Here is a 19,270-nt window from a genome sequence, read left to right on the forward strand (position 1 = left end):
CCCTCTATACTCATGACATCAGAGCCAAGTTTGGTTCAAACACAAAATCACAACTGCATAGCCCATATATTATCTCCTGACATCACCACCATTGTTAGCCGATGGATAATAATGAGTCAGGTTATAGGATGGATATCAAGAATCTGGCAATATGAGGCCAGAACAATGTCAGCAAGACCAAGGAACTGATTATGGACTTGGGATGGGGAAGCCAAGGGACCACACATCACATCTCTCTACATCAGTGGGACAGTAGTGGAAAGGGTTATTAGCTTCATTTTTCTGGTTGTCCTTGTATCAGAGAACTTCTCCTTGGGCCAGCATATCATGAAAATTGTCAAGAAAGCAAACCAATTCTTCTACTTTCTAAGGAGTTTGAGGTGATTTTTCATGTTATCAAGCTTTTTTCAAACTTCTACAAGTAGAAAGCATACTGACTTGTTGCATCATGGCCTGGGGTGAAATTCAAATGGCCAAGAATGTTGAAGTCTGCAGATCAGACAAGTCCATTATGGGGCAGCAGTGTCCAGTCCAATAAAGACATCGATAGGAGGGATTGCCTCAAGAAGGCAGTCAACATCATAAAAGACCCAGTCATCCTGGTCACACTGTCCTCTCACTGCTACCTTGAGGCAGAAGGTGCAGAAGCCAAGCATCTCAAGGTTCACAAATAGTTTATTTCCAACAACTGTCAGAGTCAAGAATCTCCTCATATAAGACTAGCAGTTCTCTCTGTACTACTGACAGAAACATTTTTTGTACTATCAGCCAATCCACTGTGAACATTTATTGTTTATTTTCTGTTCTCTTCCTTTTATATATTTCTTTCTCTTCGTCGTATCTTAATTATACGTAATATGTGTTAGTATGCTTTACTTATCTGGAAAGCTGCTAAAAATAAGACTTATGTTGCATCTGTACATTATACTTATGTCTTCTTTGGCTTGGCTTCGCGGACGAAGATTTATGGAGGGGGTAAAAAAGTCCACGTCAGCTGCAGGCTCGTTTGTGGCTGACCAGTCCGATGCGGGACAGGCAGACACGATTGCAGCGGTTGCAAGGGAAAATTGGTTGGTGGGTCAACACCCATACTTATGTATTTGACAATAAACTCACATTAATTAATTGATTGATTGATTCATTCATTCTACCAGTAGATTTTCCGATAGCCTATTCTTCCTGTTTTACCATCAATGTCCCTCAGATTCCACCACCTACTTTTACACTGTGCAATTTATAGTGGCCAATTAACCTACCAACCAACAAGACTTTGGGATGTAGGAAGAAACTGGACCATTTAGAGTAGTGGTTTTCAAACATTTTCGTTCCACTCACATAGCACCATAAGTAATCCCTATGCCATAGGTGTTCAGTGATTGTAAGGGATTACTTAAGGTGGTATGTGAATGGGGAAAAAAAAGTTTGAGAACCACTGCTCTTGACCCAATTGTTAATGAAATATTTTGGTTGAGAAAAATTGTCATTGGCCTATTTCCTTTGGAGTTCTGAAACCGTGCACATAATGAGTCAATTGGATATGATTAAAACAGTGGTTTTCAAACTTTTTCTTTCCATTCACGAACCACCTTAAGTAATCTCTATGTCATAAGTGCCTGTGGGATTACTTAAAATGGTATGTGAGTGGGAAAAAAAGTTTGAAAACCACTGATCTAGAGGAAATCTCAGCAATCACAGAGAGAACATGCAAACTCCACATGGATAGCATTCATCATCCAGATTGAACTTGCAAGGAAGCAGCTGTACTAGTTGTGCTGATATGCTGCCAAATTCAAAGGCAAGGTAAAACATCCCATTATTGACTAATATGCATTTTACATATTAAAGATACATCTATTTATTTCATTCATTGTTCAAATACATACCAGTATCTAACTAGGATTATTTTCCTGCATGAACTAAACTTGTTATCCCTACTACCTGGAGGACCCGGGCAATTGCAAACGACACCTCACGTGTTCCTCTGCAAGTCACACAGCACTCTGACACATATGGTAGTTCCTTTAGTTTTGCTAGCCTAGAATTCCAGGAAATTCCTAGATACCTTACTGAGCATTGATGGGAATAAATTCATCACGTGGTTTGCAGCAGTTGAAGAAAGCATTTCGCCATTATATTCTCAAGACAATAAATAGTGGCCTTGCCTGAAACACACCCACATTGTATGAATGATGAATGATCAATGTTCAATTTCAGTTATAGGTAAATGACAAACAGATCAAGGTTCTTGAATCTTTCAACAAAGGTGTGTGTGGGTTTCTAGATTTATGCATGTGTGTCTAGATTTATGTGTATGCAAATATATGCATTTGTGTCTTGTGATAGAACCTTTCTTGACCAGAAGATTTATTTGTGTATTAACTTGGGCTTAAATGAGTGTGTACAAAGAATAGAAAAGCCATCATTTGCTTACTTGCAGAATAATATTAAACTAAGGTAAATCGCCCAGGGCTTTGGACCCAATAATATCCCCAACATAATAAAAGATCCAGCAAAAAGGCCTAGTTACACTGTTACATCTCAGTAATAATAACCTGCTATAAGGAAATCTTTATAAATGAAAGGTAATTCAAAATAATTTATTTTTCTTTTCTCCTTATCATCTACAGATAAAGCAGATTCCCCCAACACATGTTTTTCTTAAAATTAAAATCAGTCAAATATGTTGCAGATATTGGGTTATGGAGGAGGCTGATCTTCGGAAAAACAAATTTGCTAACAAAATAGCCTTCCAGAATTGCAAATCATTTCCAAAATGGGCCTCCCTATCCTAAGGAGGAAAGAAACACAAAATAAAAACACACCTGGCAGACAAGGCTTCAATAAATAGGGAAGACTGCCAAGTAACTATTAACTTAGGATTTTCTATTTCACAGCATGTGTATCTCCAGCCAAAATGTTACTCAGACAGAAGCTGTCAGAGCTACTTAATTCTCAGCTCATCTTTTGTACAGGTGCTCTAAACGCCAATTAAATGTCAAGAACGTTGACATTTGCTGCTGTGCAATGGTTTTGTGCAACTTGTACTATGGTTTCCTATGCAAAATTCAGAAGTTCTTTGTCTGCATGAACTGCTCTGGTGAAAAGTTTTGAAGCAATTGCACAATGTTCTGCTTTGATGAAGCCTCAAATGCCAAGTGAATACTAACAGTGACACCTTTGATCCCAAGCAGCTGTCTTACAACAGATGATAGCATTAAGGTAAAAATTAACCTGCCAGCTGCTTTGCATTGATGCAATAAAATTCTTAACTCAGTCGCAATTTTTGGAAATGTTATCAAACTAACATGGATCCATGAATGTAAAAAACAAAAAGAACAGGATGAATAACAAACAATGCAGGCTGAAAAACTCTTGGATGTTAAAACAGCACTGCACAGTTTCTGCATCAGTTTCATGCAACATTGTATGATTTTCCAACATGAATAACATCATGCCTAATAGAATCATAAATCGTAGACTTTGCAGACATCTTGCACAGACATAAGTTCAAGTTCAAGTTTATTATCAGCCAGTAAAAGTACAACTGGACGTAATGACATTCTTCCATCCTCAGTGCAAAAACATGCAAACACACATAGAAGGCATAGATCTCTACGAAATAAAGATTTGTATACAGTACATATATACATACAGTTATATAAAAATAAATAAATATTGTTAAATAAATTGTAGAGTCCTGGAGGGTTACTGTGAACAGTTCATTCAGCCGTTCAATAGTCTCACTATCTGTGGGAAGGAGCTATTTCTCAGCCTGGTGGTTCCAGCTCTGATACTCCTGTATCTCCTTCCCATTGGGAGTAGCTGTAAGATGCTATGTGTGGGGTTGCAGATGTGAGGTTATGCAAGAAGCAAAGTTTTAAGTGTCATCTCCATCACACGGCAGTTTATAAGCTGAATTGCTACTTCAAGTAATAGCCCAACTTTGGCACATTCACCCTGGACAAGTGGGTCGGAGATGGGATCAGGCACTATATGTCATTGATGATTGTTTGTACATTGTGCTGTTGGTGATAGGCTTCCATGGTAGAGAAAACAGACAGAAATGTTTGAGGAACTCAGCCGCACTCGCAGCGTCCATAGGAGGTAAAGATATATTACCGACATTTCATGCCTGAGCCCTTTGTCATGGTAAGGTACCTTGAAGAAGGGCTCAGTTCTGAAACGTCAGTAATATATCTTTACCTCCTATGGACACTGCAAGCTGCCTGTTTTTACTACAATCACAGCATCTGCAGACTTTGGTGTTTCAATCCATGGTCGGGATTTATTACTCTCAAAGACCCCATAAAAAAAAGAACAAAAGCTGCATGAATTCATGCAAGAATATTGTAACAGTCATGAACTTGTACATTACACAGCAAAGGAAGTCATTTCCGTGTGCTCAAAATATTCTATTTGCAAACAGGACAAATATGAAGAAGATTCCCCTATTTATCAAAATGTATTTGATAGTATTTGGACTTCAAATCCTTCGAACCTGCTTCTCCATTTGATATAGGTATGGCTGATCTGTGCTGGCCTCAGCTCCTCTTATTTACCATTACTCCATACCCATCCATTCCTCAACCTATCAAGTATTTATCCACCTTAATGTTAAATACCTAGCTTCCATCGCCCGCTAGGGGGATAATTCCAGAGATTCACCACTCTTTGTGAGAAGAAATGTCTGCACATCTGAGTTTTAAATGACCAGTACTTCATCTAGTAGTGATATCTCCTTGTTCAAGTCTCCCATTATTGAATACATCTTAACATCTACCCTGAAAAGCCCTCTATGTTTGAATAAGGACACCACTCATTTGTCAAAAATCCAAGAAATGCAGGTCCAAACTACTTAGTTTCTCTTGATAGGAGAATCCTAACATTTGTCTGGTGAATCTCCTTTGTACTGGCCCCAATGTTACTACATCTTCATCAAAAGAAAACAATGGAGGAACTCAGTGGGAGAAAAAGAATGGCCAATGTTGTTTAGGTTAAGGAACCAAAGCAGTATGCAGTATTCCAAGTGAGGTCACACTAACACCTTGTGTAATTGTGACAAAACCTCCTGATTTTTAAGTTCCAACCTTGGTACTATGGAGGCCGAAATGCCATTTGACATTTTAATCACTTGGAGCTGCCTGCTGGCTTTTGGCAAAACTAGAACACCTACATCCCCCTGTATTACACTCATTTGCAGTCTCTCTCCATTTAGATAACCATCTGCCTTTTGATTTCCTTTACTAAGGCACAAGTACATGACCTCACACTTTTCCACTGAAACTTCCTTTGCTAGTCTTTTGATCATCTCTCCATCTATCTGTACCTGGTTGCAGAATCACAGTATCCTTATCACACCATACCCTTCCACCTTAGTTTAATATCATTGGAGATTGGGAATCTTTGTATATACTGTTCCTTCCTGCAGATCATTACTATAAATGATGAACAATTGAGGGTCAGGAATAGATCCCTGCGATACATCACAAGTTACCTCCTTCTATCATGCATATGTAATCAGTTCTATAAATTGCTTTTCAACTAAAGCTTTTGTAAAACAGGTAAAATTTTGTTTCTTGTGGCACTTCTATATTGTGTTTGGAAAGTAAATGCCATTGCTATGTGCATTGAGAAAGTTAATATCGATATTATGTGCCATATTGCTGAATAAATAAGTGCATTATCAATTTTTTTCAAATGATAATTCAACGAACATATTTTGAGAGGCACCATGAAGATTTCACTGCACCATATAATAATATTCCTCTTATATTTCAGAAAATCTGAGCAAGTTGCCATTCTTACTCCTTCATTGTCACCTGGCAGTGATGTGTGCCTTGTCAAAATGATAGCGTAATTGTGGACATTTGCATCAAAAACTGTTGGGCAGTCTGGTATTCCTTTGCCTTTCTTTGCCCACTTTATCAGTAATACGATACCAAAATACTGGAGATCCTGGGTATCCAAAATAAAAATAGAAAATGGTGGGATGTTCAGCACATCAGACAGGTTTTGCAAAGAGATAGATATGGTTCAGATCATTGACATTTTAACAACGGTAGCTCTTTTGACTCAATGGATAGAGATACTTCAATGTATTGCCTCACTCCAGGATATTTCCTCTACATGAGACAGGCTCATAGAATCAAGGGCAAGTTCAGCTTGTAGCTTCAGTGGTGACAGAAGAGGTAATTTAGAAACACAAATAAGGCAGAAGGTAGCTGACAGAATCGGTAGATGGATAATTTGCAAGGAGATCCCCTCCTTCCACTACTGATGCACATCCTTTGTTCCCAATGTCATTGTGTATGCTCCTTTCCTACTTTGAGGAGTTGAGTAAAGATTCCCTGAGGGGATATTGCATTTCCTCAAGGAGGCCTAGAGCTCATCCTTGAATTTTTCCACTTGGTAATCATTTCCCATAATAGAGTTCAGAACAGATTGTCTATAGCAGGAATCTAATTGTTTAATGAACAATGAACAACAGCTCCATGCATCTCCATAAGTTTACAATGTTATGTAATTATATCAACAGTGAAAATATAACACAAGAATGAGAAATACAAATTGTGCTTCTTCCTCAACATGTGCTTCCAGACTTGTCTGACAGCTGCAGCAAACACAAAGTTGTGATAATAGGTGATGTTTTCTTTCCACATATTGATTGGGACTCCCATACTGTAAAAGAGCTGGATGGCTTAGAGCAGTGGTTTTCAACCTTTTTCTTTCCAGTCACATACCACTTTAAGTATTCCCTATGCCCTGCTGCTCTGTGATTATTAAGGGATTGTTTAAGGTGATATGTGAGTGGGAAGAAAAAGGTTGAAAACCACTGTTTTAATCATACCTAATTGACTCATAACTCCAAAGGAAATGGGCCAATGACAATTTTTCTCAACCAAAATATTTCAGTCACAATTGGGTCAAGAGCAGTGATTCTCAACCTTCCCTTCCCACCCACATACCACCTTAAGTAATCCCTTACTAATCACAGAGCACCGATGGCATAGGGATTACTTAAAGAGGTATGTGAGTGGAAAGAAAAAAGTTGAGAACCACTGGCTTGGAGTTTGTATCTATTCAGGAAAGTTTTCTATTCCAATATATCAAGGTACCAACTGGACAGAGTGCAATACTGGGTCTCCTTTTCAGAGTGAAATAGGACAGGCAGGGGAACACTTTGGGTCCAGTGAACATAATACCATTCATTTCAAGATAATTATGGTTAATGATAAGTCTGGTCCTCAGGTTGAGATTCAAAATAGAAAGTGTGGATTGGGCTAGGTTGTTTTCTGACAAGGATGAGCTCAGTAAGTGGAAGGACTTCAAAGTTGAAATTTTGAGAGTACAGAGTTTGTATGTTCCTTTTATGATAAAAGACAAAATTAACAGGCATAAAGAACCTTGGTTTTTGAGTGATATTGGGATCTGGTTAAGAAGAAGAGAGAGGCGTATAGCAGGTAGAGCCACAAGGAGTAAATGAGGAACTTAATCTTAAATGGTTTTTTTGCATCCATATTTACTCAGAAAACTGGGACAGGGTTTGTGGAAGTGACACAAACAAGTAGTAAGTGCATGGAACTAAACATATCAAAGAGGAGGAGGTGGTTGCTGTCTTAAAGCAAAAAGAGTGATAAATACCCAGGCCCTGACAATGTTTTCCCTCTGACCTTGGGGGAGGCCAGTGCAGGGGTGCTAGCAAATATATTTAAAATGTCCTTAGCCACAGGTAAGGTACCAGAAGAGTTGAGGGTAGCTCATATTGTTCCTTTGTTTAAAAAACCCACCAAAAATATATAAGGAAATTACATATCAGTAAGTTATTGGAGTTGTTCGAAGAAATTAGATATGAAAGTATTTGGATCATCAGAGATTGATGGGGATAATCAACATAGCTTTGTGCATGGTAGGCCATGTTTCACAAATCTTAGAGCTCTTTTCAAGGAGGTTTTCAGGAAAGTAGATGTTGTTCACATGGACCTTAGTAAGGCCTTTGACAAGATTGTAAATAGGAAGTTAGTAATGAAGCTTCAGATGCTCAGTATTCATATAACCATATAACCACTTACAACACAGAAACAGGCCAGTTTGGCCCTACTAGTCCATACCGAACATCATCTCCCACCAAGTACCACTGACCTGCATAACCCTCCACTCCTCTCCCATCCATACACATATCCAACCTATCCTTGAATATTATATCGATCTTGCTTTTACCACCACTGCCGGAAGTTCATTCCATAACCCCATCACCCTCTGCGTAAAGAAAGTTCCCCTAATGTTTCCCTTAAACTTTTCCCCTTTTACTCACAATCCATGCCATCTTGTTTGAATCTCCCCCACTCTCAGTGGAAAAAGCCTATCCCCATTGAATCTATCCATCCCCTTTATAATTTTGAATACCTCTATCAAATCACTCCTCAGTCTTCTACACTCCTGAGAATAAAGTCCCAGCCTGCTCATCCGTTCCTTGTAACTAAAACACTGAAACCCTGGCAACATTCTTGTAAATCTCCTCTGCACTCTCTCTATACTGTTTATATCTTTCCAGTAATTCGGTGACAAAAACTGCACACAATATTCCAAATTTGGCCTCACCAATGCCTTTCAACATAACATCCCAACTCTTGTGTTCTATACTCTGATTTATGAAAGTCAACATACTAAATGGTTTCTTTACCACCCTATCCACATAGGATTCAACTTTCAGAGAATTATGTACCATGACTCTAAATCCCTTTGTTCCACTGCACTCCTCAATTGTCTATCATTTAACATGTATGTCCTATTTTGATTAGTCCTACCAAAATGTAGCACCTTACATTTATCAGTAACTCCATCTGCCAAATTTCAGCTCACCCTTCTAACTGTCCTCTATCACTCTGTAAGCTTTAATAATCTTCCTCACTGTCCACAACACCACCAACCTTTGTATCATCTGCAAATTTACTAATCCAATTTGCCACTTTATCACCTAGATCATTAATATATATGACAAACAGCAGTGGACCCCGTACCGATCTCTGAGGCACTCCATTCGACAACGGCCTCCAATTCAACAATCAATTTTCCACCACTACTCTCTGGCATCTCCCATCCAACCATTGTTGAATCCATTTCACAACTTCATCATTAATACCACCTTCCTTACTAACCTCTTATGGGGAACCTTATCAAAAGCCTTACTAAGGCCCAAATAGACAACATCCACTGCCTTCTCCTCATCAACCTTTTTGGTAACCTCCTTGAAAATCTCTATAAGATTTTTTAGACATGATCTACCATGTACAAAACCATACTGACTACTCCAAATCAATCCCTGTCTTTCCAAATAGTTGTATATACCATCTCTAAGAAGATTTTCCATTATTTACCCACCACCAACGCCAGACTTATAGGCCTATAATTACCAGGTCTACTTTTGGATCTTTTTTTGAACAGTGGAACAACATGAGCCACCCTCTTGTCATCCGGCACTTCCCCTGTGGCCAGTGACATTTTAAATATTTCTGTCAATGTCCCCCACTATTTGTACACTAACATCCCTCAGGGTCCTAGGGAATATTTTGTCATGGTGAAGACATTGGTTTTAAAGAAGAAGCCAGAGAGTGGTAGTGGATGACTCTTTCTCAGACTGGAGGCCTATGACTAGTGGGGGGGGCGGCCTCAAGGATTGGTGCTGGGTCCATTGTTGTTTATTAATGATCAAGATGATAATTGTGGTAAATTGGATCAGCAATTTGCAGATGACACAAAGATTGGAGGTGTAGTGGACAGGGAGGAAGGCTTTCAAAGCTTGCAGAGGCATCTGGGCCAGCTGGAAAAAAGGCCTGCAAAATGGTAGATGGAATTTAATGCAGACAAGAGTGAGATGATGCTTTTTGGAAGGACAAACCAAAGTAGGACATATACAGTAAATGGTAGGGCACTAGGGAGTGCAGTAGGACAGAGGGATCTGGGAATACAGATGGATAATTCCATGAAAGTGGCATCACAGGTAGATAAGATTATACAGAGAGTTTTTGGCATATTGACATTCATAAGTCAAAGTATTGAGTAAAAGAGTTGGAATGTTATGGAAAAGTTGTATAAGGCATTAGTGAGGCTAAATTTGGAGCATTCCATGTAGTTCTTTTTTGTCACCTAACTACAGGAAAGATATCAATAAAATTAAAGGAGTGCAGAAAAGATTTACTAGGATGCTCCCTGAAAAGATTTACTAGGATGCTCCCTGGAAAGATTTACTAGGATGCTCCCTGGAAAGATTTACTAGGATGCTCCCTGGACTTGAGGAACTGAGTAACAGGGAAAGGTTAAACAGGAGTGTAGAAGAACGAGGGAAGATTTGATAGAAATATACAAATTTGATGGGCATGGATAGAGCAATTAAGCTTTATCAACTGAAGGTAAGTGATATACAATCTAGAAGACATGGGTTAAGGGTAAAAGGGGAGGTTTTGGGGGAAGATTGGGTGGAATTTCTTGACATAGAGAGCATCTCAAACAGACTGGCAGCTAAAGCTGTAAATGCAAGCTTAATTTTAACATTAGAAAAGTTTGATCAGGTACACGGATAGGAGAGGTTTGGATGGATATAAATAAGTGCAGGTTAGTAGGACTAGCCAGAATAAGAGTTCAGCACTAGAAGGGCCTATATTCCGTGCTGTGATGTTTCTAATTTGTGCATATTCTCTGACAAGCCATGAATTCAAGTAATGGCATCCTTGTGATCATAGAATATTTCAGGATGGTGTCAGAACCACAGTCTTGCTCCCACAACACCAAGACCAAGAAGCTTATTGTTGATTTTAGGAAGGAAAGACTGAGAAGAGACAAATCTGTCCACATTGATGGGACAGAGGTGGAAAAGGTTAGTATCTTCAAGTTTCTGATAGACCATATTTCAGAAGACCTCTCCTCGATCCAGCACATTGAGGCAATGCCCTTACTTGTTAAGGAGCCTGATGGGGTTTGGCATGTAGTCAAATACTCTATTAAACTTCTCAAATACATTTTTAAAATTATATGACCGGTTGTATCACAGACTACTTTGGTAATTTGAATGTCCCACAGAAGCCTGCAGAAGATTTCAAACTCAGCCAGGCTTATCACAGGCTCTGATTCTGACCTACAATCCATTGAAAACATCTATATGAAGTGGTGGCTCAGATTTCTGATGTATTTTCAGACTACATACATGGCATCACATACAATCCTGAGATTCTTTTTTCCTGTGGGACAGGTAGAATTATTTGCAGTGCATAAAAACTGTACTCAACATATACATATAAACAAATAAATATAAGCAAGCTGACTGTGCAATACTGTCATGCTACATCAGCAGTGAAATTGTCTTTCAGTAATTACAACCTGTGAAGGTTGAGTAACCCACACTGTCTCTTTGTTCTGCAATATAGATCAAATCTTATTTACAGCAAAGTAGAATTTGATTCTACATTTAAAACCATGCCGCCCAATTACACCCAAACTATCCTACAACTCCATACATTTTGGATGTTTGGAAGAAATCAGACCACCCAGGGAAAACCCATACAGTCACAAAGAGAATGTACAAACTCCTTACAGACAGCGCCAGATTCGAACTTGGCACTGTAATAGCTACACTAACCGTGGCACCCTAGATTATCAGACTTGCTACAAGGTCAAGAAAATGTCTATCTCTTAATTTGTTCTAATCAGCACCCCATAAGTGAATCAACAAACCACCTGCAAGTAATTGATGGCCCCTTGAGAAAGTGCAGGTTCAGTGATCTTTCCTGCACTGGGTCCTCAACAAAAGTTCAACACATGGCATGGATTGTTTGAGTGTTCTAGTTGTTAAATCAACATCACACATGATGTGACAATTCTGTGGGTACTTGGCTTGCACAGACATTGTGCACATCAACAGTCGTGGGTCCTCAACAAAAGTTCAACACATGACATAGATTGTGTGAGTGATCCAGTTGTTAAATCAATTTAAGGAATCTTACTTTGCTCATTATTTATTGCAAAATACTTATTCTTCTGTATTTGCACAGTCAGTTTATTTACATTCCTTCTTTGCTGACATTTCTCTCTTTTGGATACTGTGGTGGTCCACCATTGGCCTACTGCAGGTGGCAACCTCTGTACCTACAGAAGAGCATGGGGACAAGACAACACCTGGCCAGCTGTCAATCAGCCGACCTGAATGGATCAACCCCACCCGGTCGGGTGTCAATCACCCTCCGGGATATAATCTGAGCCGGCCCTTCTAAGTCACTCTCAGAGCTCACAGCAGTACAATCTCACAGCTGGCTCTGTGGAGTTTTGCGTCGAATAAAGCCTGTTGTACAGTCTTTCGGTTTTGTGTGTTTGCTTCTGACTGACAGCACACCACAGATACATATCTTTCTTCTTGAGTACAGTTTACAGTTATTGATAAGTAATAATTCTGCCTGGCCTGCAGGCAAAAGGATCTTAGGGTTGTATGTGAGTCAAGTATGTACTCTTTTTTTTTAAACTTTATTTATTCATTCAAAAAACAAATAATATATGACATATACAGCAATTAAACATGAAGATGAACTTTTTTTATATATATAGAAAAAAAAAGAAAAGAACCCCCCCCCCCCCACCTTCAGCCAACTCTCCTAAGGAGAGCCATAAGAAAAGAAAAGAAAAAGGAAAGAATATTAAAGAAAAAGTTAAATATACATATTAAAATCCAATCAATATAAATTGAAATGTAAATATTCCGAGTATAACAGCCACTTATTAATAAAAAACTTATAATTATCATGTGAAACAGATGTAATTTTTTCCATTATTAAACAATATTTCATATCATTATGCCATCTATTAATATCATTCATATTTGTATCTTTCCACATACTAGCAATACATTTTTTTGCTACTCTGACAATAATTTTGAAGTTGAACTTGAATTTGATGGGACCTGGCAATTGTCTCAAGTTTTTGACTTTCCACTATATGGGTAGTACAGGACTGCCAATGCATCTTGACTTAACATATTCAATAAACTTTATGTAATTTCAATGGAATATCCAACAAGTGAATATTAACTTATAATGCACCTACATATTTATAGATAAGAAAAACCCAGACATGCATGAACTGGAGAATCGTGCACATGCAAATTCCCTTGATTGTTTTCCACAAATGCCTGAGCAAGTATGTATTCAGCTGAGCCAGAACATTAAAGATGTCAGTGCTGAAATGTAGAATCAGTCGAAGACACCTTGTTCCAGCCTGATATGTTCGCCTCACAACCTTGAGGGTGCTGCAATTGAACCTTTACCTCATCAACTAATGAATAATTGGGTAAATGCATTATTGATAATGTAATGAATAGATAAGAAGCAATTTCTGAGTTTGAAATGGAAAATTAAATAAATATAAATTTGGAAAGAGGCCTGATTTTCCTTGGAAACCACTGCATTCAGGCTTTGTGCGCCACCACTGGCTTTGTGTCATAATTGCAGCACTAGGTTTTTCGACAGATTAGAGTTAAAATTGGTTCCAATGTTCATTTCCGTATTCCCAGTCTTGTCCCCATGTAGTTTCCTGGTAGCATAGCATCACATCATAAAATAATTAAAATTTATGTGGCACACATTCCCACTTAGACTGATGTTAAATGTGGTGCAGTGTTCTTGCATCAACATATTTAAGAGACTTTGAATAAATCAATAGATCAAATACCTGGTTTAAAAATAATTAAATTGATCTTAAATTTCAATGTAGTACAATACTGGTATTATTGTGAAGCCAAAAACATTTATTCATATTTGTAGTTATACATTATATATTTGTATGCCATCCATACATTTCATTAATCAGTGTATATATAGATCAAACAGAATACTGCCACAAATACACATTAAGATAGAGTCCTTGGAGGTCAAAAATTCCATGAACATATTTGTGGTTTATTTTTCTGAATGATATCTTATCAAGGGCAATAATGCCAGCGAATCTATGTGAAGAAGATACATCAAGACATCAATCAACATGTAACAATGAACTGATTCTTACCCCACCATTTTTGAGTTTAATGCTGCAGCTAATGTTGTTTCTTAGCCTATCACACCTGAAAACACAATTCACATCAGAAACAGCCTCTCGCCATGTTCTAAATGTCACAATTCAAAGCAAACATCTCTAACTACAAGTCAGTTGCCAAATATTTAGATACATTATTCTACCATTCACAAATGATTAGTTTTTTTTCTTTGCAAAATCTATGATAAAATCTGAATGAATATTTGCTACTTTAAACATTTTTTCATATTCGATACCTCTTTGTTACATATATTTTGGAGTAGCCCTAATTTTCAAAAATATTGGACCAACATTTTTAGAACTTTTTTAACCATTTTAGATCCATGTCCAGTAATTGCACTATTTGTTTTTTCTAAAGATGTAAATATTATTTTATCTTCTAATTTTATCTTAATTTTTTTATTTTTCACACTATGAACCATACTAACCAAAATACACACAAACATTTCCCTCTTGAATATACACAGTGTCATTTTCTCCCCTTTTTCCCCCCTCCCTTCCCTCCCTCCTTCACCCCCTCCCTCCCCACCCACTCAACATTCAACCTATATGATACATTAAACCCATTAAACAATGTCATCACACAATGAAAATAAACAAGAAATTTGTGTCTTCTACTTTTACATACTGGGTCAGTTAATTTCGATTTCTTCTCCTTCTGTCATTTTAGGCGGTGGAGGTCCGCAGTAGAACTTCTCTGTTGTGTTCCATGTTCGCTTCCCAAATTTGTTTGAATACTGTGATGTTATTTCTTAAATTATATGTTATTTTTTCCAATGGAATACATTTATTCATTTCTATGTACCATTGTTGTATTCTCAGGCTATCTTCTAATTTCCAGGTTGACATAATACATTTTTTTTGCACCAGCTAAGGCTAGAAAAACTGGACTTGTATCCATTGGAGTTTAGAAGGATGAGGGGGGACATGATTGAGGTATACAAAATCATCAGGGGGATAGACAAGGTGAAGTCTGATTACTTGTTCCTAATGATGGGGAAGACGAGGACTAGAGGGCATAGTTTAAGAATACAGGGTAGGCCCTTTAGGACGGAGATGAGAAAGCATTTTTTTACCCAGAGAAATGTGAATCTGTGGAATGCTTTGCCACAGAGGGTGGTAGAGGCGGATTCGCTGACTATGTTCAAAAGAGAGTTAGATAAGACTCTTGTGGGTAACGGAGTTAAGGGTTATGGGGATAAGGCTGGAAAGGGGTACTGATGGTAATGATCATCCATGATCTAAAATGGCGGTGCTGGCCCGACGGGCCAAATGGCCTACTCCAGCTCCTATTGTCTATTGTCTATTGTCTATCATAATAAAACTTTTTTGTGCTCCATCCAAATCGAGTCCAAGTTCTTTACTTCTTATGTTACTTAGAAGAAAGATCTCTGGATTTTTTGGTATGTTGCTTTTTGTGAGTTTATTTAATACCTGGTTTAGATCTTACTAAAACTTTTCCACTTTCTCACATGCCCAAATTGCATGTACTGTTGTTTCCGTTTCCTTCTTACAACGAAAACATCTGTCTGATACTGTTGGGTCCCATTTATTTAACTTTTGGGGCATGGTGTATAGCCTGTGTAACCAATTATATTGTATCATGCGTAACCTCGTGTTTATTGTATTTCTCATAGTTCCGGAGCATAGCTTTTCCCATGTTTCATTCTTTATCTGTATGTTTAGATCTTATTCCCATTTTTGTTTGGGTTTACAGCTTGTTTCCTCGCTCTCTTTCTCTTGCAGTTTGATGTACATGTTTGTTATAAATCTTTTAATTATCATTGTGTCTGTAATTACATATTCAAAATTGCTTCCTTCTGGTAACCTCAGTCTGCTTCCCAATTTATCTTTCAAGTAGGTTTTCAGTTGGTGGTATACCATATTTGTCCTTCATTTGTTCAAAAGATAATAATTTATTTCCTGAAAAACAATTTTCTATTCTTTTGATCCCTTTTCCCTCCCATTCTCTAAAGTAAAGGTTATCTATTGTGAAAGGGATTAGTTGATTTTGCGCAAATATTAATTTTGGGGTAGTTGATAATTTGTTTTTTTTCCTTTCTACGTGAATCTTCTTCCAAATGTTGAGCAGATGGTGCAGCACTGGTGAATTCCCACGTTGCACCAGATTTTCATCCCACTTATAAAGTATATGTTTAGGTATCTTCTCCCCTATTTTATCTAGCTCTAATCTGGTCCAATCTGGTTTTTCCCTTGTTTGATAAAAATCTGATAGGTATCTTAATTGTGCTGCTCTATAATAATTCTTAACGTTTGGTAGCTGTAAGCCCCCTTGTTTGTACCATTCTGTTAATTTATCTAGCGCTATTCTCGGTTTCCCCCTTTCCATAAGAATTTCATTATTTTCTTTAGCTCCTTGAAGAATTTTTCTGTTAGGTGAATTGTTGATGATTAAAATAGGTATTGTATCCTTGGGAAGATATTCATTTTAATGCAATTTACCCTTCCTATCAGTGTTAGTGGTAAATCTTTCCAATGTTCTAAGTCATCCTGTAATTTCTTCATTAATGGCTGATAATTTAGTTTGTATAGATGGCCTAGATTATTATCTAGTTGTATACCTAGGTATCAAATTGGTTGTGTTTGCCATCTAAATGGTGATTCTTTCTTAAACTTTTTGAAATCCGCATTATTCATTAGCATTGCTTCACTTTTATTTGCGTTGATCTTGTACCCCGATACTTCTCCATATTCCTTTAATTTCTTATCTAATTCTTTCATTGATATTTCTGGTTCTGTTAAGTATACTATGATGTCATCTGCAAATAGACTGATTTTATATTCCTTCTCTTTTATTTTTATCCCTCTTATTTTAATTTCTGTTCTTTTCAGTTCTGCCAGTGGTTCTATAGCTAACGCAAACAGTGAGGGAGATAGTGGACATCCCTGCCTAGTTGATCTGCTTAATTTAAATTGGCTTGATATATATTCATTTTACTGTCACCTTTGCCAATGGTCCCTTATATAATGCTTTAATCCAATTAATATATTTCTCTGGTAGGTTGAACCTCTGTAGTACTTTGAAAAAATAATTCCATTCTACTCTGTCAAAGGCTTTCTCTGCATCTAAGGCAACTGCGACTGTTGGCGTCTTGTTTCCTTGTACTGCATGGATTAAGTTAATGAACACAGATATTGTCCATTGTTCGTCTTTTCTTAATAAATCCAGTTTGCTCTAGTTTTACTATTTTTTGGTACACAGTCGACCAATCTGTTTGCTAATAGTTTAGATATAACGCTGTTTACATCCGGTACTGCACGGATGGCAGTCTCTTCAATCTGAGGTGCCTGCAAGCTCACACCAAGACACAAGAGAAACTTGTCCGTGAACTACTCTTTGCAGACGATGCCGCTTTAGTTGCCCATTCAGAGCCAGCTCTTCAGCGCTTGACGTCCTGTTTTGCGGAAACTGACAAAATATTTGGCCTGGAAGTCAGCCTGAACAAAACTGAAGTCCTCCATCAGCCAGCTCCCCACCATGACTACCAGCCCCCCACATCTCCATCGGGCACACATAACTCAAAACGGTCAACCAGTTTACCTATCTCGGCTGCACCATTTCATCAGATGCAAGGATCGACAACGAGATAGACAACAGACTCGCCAAGGCAAATAGCGCCTTTGGAAGACTACACAAAAGAGTCTGGAAAAACAACCAACTGAAAAACCTCACAAAGATAAGCGTATACAGAGCCGTTGTCATACCCACACTCCTGGTCAGCTCCGAATCATGGGTCCTCTACCGGCATCACCTACGGCTGACATTCAGCGTTGTCTCCGCTCCATCCTCAACATTCATGGGAGCGCTTTCATCCCTAACGTCGAAGTACTCGAGATGGCAGAGGTCGACAGCACCGAGTCCACGCTGCTGAAAATCCAGCTGCACTGGGTGGGTCACGTCTCCAGAATGGAGGACCATCGCCTTCCCAAGATCGTGTTATATGGCGAGCTCTCCACTGGCCACCGTGACAGAGGTGCACCAAAGAAAAGGTACAAGGACTGCCTAAAGAAATCTCTTGGTGCCTGCCACATTGACCACCGCCAGTGGTCTGATCTTGCCTCAAACCGTGCATCTTGGCGCCTCACAGTTTGGCGGGCAGCAACCTCCTTTGAAGAAGACCGCAGAGCCCACCTCACTGACAAAAGGCAAAGGAGGAAAAACCCAACACCCAACCCCAACCAACCAATTTTCCCCTGCAACCGCTGCAACCGTGTCTGCCTGTCCCACATCGGACTTGTCAGCCACAAACGAGCCTGCAGCTGACGTGGACATTTACCCCCTCCATAAATCTTCGTCCGCGAAGCCAAGCCAAAGAAAAAATCTTATAATCTGTGTTAAATAGAGATATTGGTCTATACGACGCTGGTGTTAGTGGATCTTTCCCCATCTTTGGTATTACTGTCATTATTGCTGTTTTGCATGAATCTAGTATGTTTTGTTTCTTCAATCTGGTTCATTACTTCCAGGAGAGGAGGAATTAATAAGTCTTTAAATGTTTTATAGAATTCTATTGGGAGTCCATCCTCTCTCGGCGTTTTATTGTTCGGTAGTTTTTATAATATATCCTGTATTTCCTCTATTTCAAATGATTTTATTAATTTATTTTGCTCCTCTTCTTGCAATTTTGGTAGGTCAATTTTAGCTAGAAACTCATCTATTTTGTCTTCTTTCCCTTCGTTCTCAGTTCGATATAGTTGCTTGTAGAATTCCTTGAAGTTTTCATTGATCTCCGTTGAGTTATATGTAATTTGTTTGTCCTTTTTCCTTGATGCCAGTACCATTCTTTTAGTTTGTTCTGTCTTAAGCTGCCAAGCTAGTATTTTGTGCATTTTTTCTCCTAGCTCATACTTCTGTTTTGTCTTCATTATTTTCTTCTCCACCTTGTATGTTTGTAGAGTTTCATATTTTATTTTTTTGTCCGCCAATTCTCTTCTTTTTGTTGTTGTATCTTCCCTTATTGCTAATTATTTTTCTGTACTTGCTATTTCCCTTTCCAGCTGTTCTATTTCCCGATTGTAGTCCTTCTTCATCTTAGTTCCATAACATTATCTGCCCTCTGATGAATGCTTTCATTGCATCCCATAGTATAAATTTATCACTGATTCCGTATTTATTTCAAAGTACATTTTAATTTGTCGCTCAATGAATTCTCTAAAATCCTGTCTTTTAAGTAGCATGGAG

Source organism: Narcine bancroftii, chromosome 2 (genome assembly GCF_036971445.1).
Source record: "Narcine bancroftii isolate sNarBan1 chromosome 2, sNarBan1.hap1, whole genome shotgun sequence".
Taxonomy (NCBI): Eukaryota; Metazoa; Chordata; class Chondrichthyes; order Torpediniformes; family Narcinidae; genus Narcine; species Narcine bancroftii.